Here is a 5,109-nt window from a genome sequence, read left to right as displayed (position 1 = left end):
AAAAAAAAAAAAAGAATTATTTTATTAAATTTATGTATTTATTTTAAATTTTACCAGAGAGGGACAGAGAGAGAAAGCTGCCAGGTCTGGGACTTGAACTGCAGTCAGCCATGTGGGAGTCCAGTGCCCTTAACCACCACACCACCTGCTGGTCCCCCAGCGTGAATTTTTTTTTTTAGAGGATTTTTCGCTATAGGGCGTGTGTGCTCACGAGAGAGAGACAGAGAGACAGAAAGCTAACTGCTGGTTCCACTCCCCAGCGTGAATTTTAAGCCACTGGGTCCAGGACTCGAATCAAGGTCAACTACCTGGGAGTCCAGTGATGGAAAAATTACACCATCTGCTGGTCCCAACAGTGGTTAATTCTAGTGGTGGTACTTAAGGTGAATCTTATTTCATTTCATCTTTTCAGGATTTTTCCTCAATGGAAAATTCTTAGTTTTATAATCAGGAAAAAAAAAAAAAAGAAAAGAAAGAAAAAAGGCTGACAACCAAAGAACTAAAGACAGGAAAACACTGGTTATATTTCCTAGGGTAGAATCTAACTCATTGCTGCAGATCTTGCAAAACCAGTAACTATTTCCACCAAGGACTGTCTTTTTGTGGTTATCTGAAGTAACTTGAGCTGACATTTTTATTTTACCTGGATGGAATCTTTTGTGATTTACCAGCTAAATTTTTTGCTTAGGTTCTTGAAATATGTTACATAGTAACGATCGCTGCAATCCACTAAGTGCTGAGGACTGGACCACAAGCTTTTGGTTTCTGTTTAATATATGACACACAAAAGCCCAGGCAAGCCCTTGCTGAAGCCATTGGTGGTGACATGAAGGACGCTGGGATGGGTGTGTGTTTTAAGTCCCAAGCTCCTGCTAATCTATAACGATCTGTATTTTGCTTGGACTCACTTCCATTTATACACATTCAAGTACGAGAAGATGCAAGTGCTGCGAATATCTTGCCAAAATTTTTTTTTTTAAAACCCACACCCCCACCATTATCACTGGTTCACTCTCTAATGCAAATTGTGATTTAAATAAATCAGCATACTAAAGATCTGCCAATGTGTGAAGAGCTCAATGTCCCCAATGAGTGTGACAAAGTAAAGCTACATAATGTGTCACCAGGATTACGTGAGCCTTAAACACAAAGGTCCCAATCTGCAGTGCAGATGTGTGATGCTAAAATGAGCTGATTGTAGTGCTTCTGACTGCCAAGAAATCCATTCTAAAAGCCCCACCCAGGTCTCCAGAAAGCCCAGAGTGAAGTCACCAAGGAAAAAGTATTACCCAACTCAAAGCTCAATCTTTTGGCCAGGGCTAGAAGGGCTTTCAGAAGGGCTGTTTTGTGTGTTTATTTTGCATATAAAGTATATATACACAAGACTGGGGAGGGTCCGTTTTTTTTTTTTTTGGGAGGTTTTCTTTTTTTTCTATAGGGCATGTGTGCTGGCCAGGGAGAGACAGAGAGACAAAGAGAGAAATCACCTCCCAGGGGGTATGGCCACACCGCAATCCCTTCTCCTCCATTCTCCCCTAGGGATCTTGGGCATGCATGCACATACACCTGGCATGAGTTTAAGCCACCGGGTCTGGGACTCGAACCGCGGTCAACTACATGGGAGACCAGCGACATAGCCATTACACCATCTGCTGGTCCCAGGGAGGGTCTTTTAAAAGCTTATGGAATTGGGACCCGCAGTTGGTGTAATGGCTATGTTATGAAAAAACTATGTGTGGATTTCAAAAAGATATTTTTTGCACCAAAATAAACTCTTACTTTTATTCCATTTTTCCATGAATTTTCTGAAGTCCCTCTGTGGATGGATGGATGGATAGACAGACAGACAGACAGACAGACAGACAGAGAGTGAGAAGGGGATAAGGAGACACTGAGGTCCACAGAGGTTGAGTTACATGGCCCAGGACACACAGCAAGTCACAGAATGGCTATTAGAATCCTCTTTCCACCCAGGACCCATTGCCTTTTTTTCCCCCCCAGTTTTGCCACAGGGTGTGTGCACTAACCAAAGGAGAGAGACTGAGAGCAACGGAGAGAGAGAAAAAAATGAGAAATCACCCCCAGGGGGGCTGGCCATAATCCTTTCTCCTCCACTCTTGTCGAGATTTTGGGCACGCATGGCTGCAAGCCTGGCACGTTTTTCAAGCCATCAGGTCCAAGACTTGAACCATGCAGCTGACCACGTGGGATCCAGCACCTTAACCATCCACCACCAGCTGGCCCCACCCTGCCTTTTTATGCCACAATTCCCTGTGATAATATTCACCTTGGCTAAGAAATCTTTCTAAGACTCTGAGAAGATAGGAGATGTTAAAGAAAAATAATGGGGGCTGGCAGGTGGCGTGGTGATTAAGGTACTGGACTCCCACATGGCTGACCGTGGTTTGAGTCCTAGATCTGGGAGCTTGTTTTCTCACTCTCCCCTGACCCCTGTATCTTTCTGGTCACATTTAAAAAATAATAACAATAAATGATTCATTTTTAGAATTTTTAAAAATTTAACTTTATTTATTTATTTAATTTAACCAGAGAGGAACAGAGTGAGAGAAAGAGAGAGAGCGAAAGTAAGAAAGCAAGCTGCTAGGTCCAGGACTCAAACTGTAATTAGCCATGTGGGAATCCAGCGCCCTTAACCACCACGCCACCTGCCGGCCCCATAATATAATTCTTAAAAAAGAAAAGAAAAATAATGAACCCTTGGGGCAGAGAGGGGAAATTAAAGCACTAGGAGGTTGCATCTATCATAATTTGTCAGCAGGTGTTATAGGACTTTAATCATCCTCTTCTCACCCAGTGTAGCTATTATCACAGAATCAAGAAACGGTGTAGGGCTAAATGATTCAGAATACTAGCTCACAGTTCCTCCTGGCTTCAGTGGTCATGGCCCTGCATGAGAGCTAGCCTGTATTACAAATCGGTATCTGCTTGTACCCTCATCAGTCAAATTACTGATTCCCGTTGCTATGCTAAAGGAGCTCATGGGGTTTTCTCTTGATTTCCTCAAACATTCTTTGAAGTCACTTTTTTCATCAGCATTTAAAATCAGTTACCCATGGGGCCAGCCGGTGGTATAATGTTTAAGGTGCTGGACTCCCACGTAACTGACTGCATGCAGTTCAAGTCCCAGATCTCACAGCATGAAACTCACGATAGGTTGTGTGTGTATACACGTCCAAAATCCCAAGAGGAGAATGGAGGAGAAGAATGGCCCGGAGTATGGTCATCCCCCCATGGGAAGGGGTTTCTCACTTTCTCTCTCTGGCACATGTGCCCTATGGCAAAAAAATAATAATAATTTTTTAAAAAGACAGCAGGGATATGATCACTGCCTACAAAAGACCGACAGATTTGGACTCAGCAAATGTGAGAAGTTCCCTGACTTTTCTGTGCCTCTACTTTCCTCTTCTGGAAAGTGGTATTAATAATAGCATTGTGGCCAGTGCCATGGCACAGCAATAAGGAACTGCTCAAGAGAAGCTGGATCCCACGTGGCAACCACAATTGGATCTACTTTTGGCTAGATCAGCCTGAAACACACGAGGCACATGCACAAGTGACCAAGATCTAATAGGCTGGAGAATTGAAGGAAGGGGTCATGGTGTGATCAGACCCTATGGGGGGGGCTCCTCTCTCTCTCTTTCTCTCTTACTCTGTCTCACTCTCACGTGGGTGCACATGCGTGTACATGCTCTGTAATGAGTAAAGGGAAAAACAGAAACAGTACCTATGTTACAAGGTTGCTGGGAGGACTAAATGAAACAAATTTACACTTGCATTTAATACTTGGAACCATGATTAGCTCAGCACATAGTTTCTACTACTGCATATATTATCATTACCACTGGCAAGTCCTAGTTTTGCTACTGATTACTTAGATGAGTGTACCTCAAGTTACAATGTATACAGGAAATATCTGGGTTCCTGGTAAAATGTAGCCCCTGGTTTATTAGATGCAAGCCTAGATTATGCATTTCTAACAAGTTCCCAGGCACAAGGTACCTCCATCAGCAGAGCACACTTTGGGCAGCAAGTATCTTAATTTTATTGACCAAAATGAATGACATCTCTGTTCCTCAATGTCTTCATCTGTAAACTAGGAATAATGTATATTCTGGGGAGGGGAGGGGGCCAGACAGTGGTGCAGGGGTAAAACATAATGCTCTGTAAGGTTGACCCATATGGTAAAACTCCAGGTTCACATCTGGAGACCTCCATGAATATGCCAGGCTCCGACATGCCAATGATTTAGGACTGGCTAGGGGTGGGTCATGGCATCAAGACCCTGTTGTTGGGGGTGCTGTCTCTCTCTCTCTCTCTCCCCATCTCTCTTACTTAAGAGAGTAAATAAATAAACTTCTAGAAATTATATACAAATGGGGCCGGCAAGTGGCGTGGTGTTAAAGGTGCTGGATTCCCACATGGCTGACCACAGTTCAAATCCTGGACCTGGCAGCTTGCTTTCTCCCTTTCCCTTTCTTCTTCTTTCTGTTTTTGGTCAAATTAAAAAATAATAATAACAACAAATGGAATTAAATAAATCAGTAATTCTTTAAAAGAAAGAAAGAAAGAAAGAAAGAAAGAAAGAAAGAAAGAAAGAAAGAAAGAAGTTATAGGGGACCAGCAGCTGGCATAGTGCTGAAGGTGTTGGACACTCCCCCATGGCCAACCACGGTTCAAGTCCCGGACCTGGTGGCTGGCTTTCTCATTTCCTCTCCCTCTCTTCTCTGTGTGTGTGTCTCTCTCTCTGGTCAAATTAAAAAACAAAAACAAAACACAACAAAACAAAACACAACTAAATGGATAAATAAATTAATTTTAAAAATAATATACATAAATAGCTCTGTCATCTTGGAGCTGATGGAGACCTGTTGGGAAAAGGACTTCTAAAATACAATTACATTGTTTTTCTTTTTTTTTTTTAATAGGTTTTTACTTTAGGGCACGTATGCTCACTGAGGAGAGACAGAGACATTGAGAGGAAAAGCAAGAAAACCCCCCCAGAAGGATGGTCATGCTGCAATCCATTTTCCCCCACTCTCCTCCAAGGATCCTGGGCATGCACATGCACATACACGCTGGCATGAGTTT

Source organism: Tupaia chinensis, unplaced genomic scaffold, assembly GCF_000334495.1.
Source record: "Tupaia chinensis unplaced genomic scaffold, TupChi_1.0 Scaffold000418_1, whole genome shotgun sequence".
NCBI classification, from domain to species: Eukaryota; Metazoa; Chordata; class Mammalia; order Scandentia; family Tupaiidae; genus Tupaia; species Tupaia belangeri.
The sequence above is the reverse complement of the archived record's forward strand: the minus strand, read 5'-3'. Positions refer to the sequence as shown.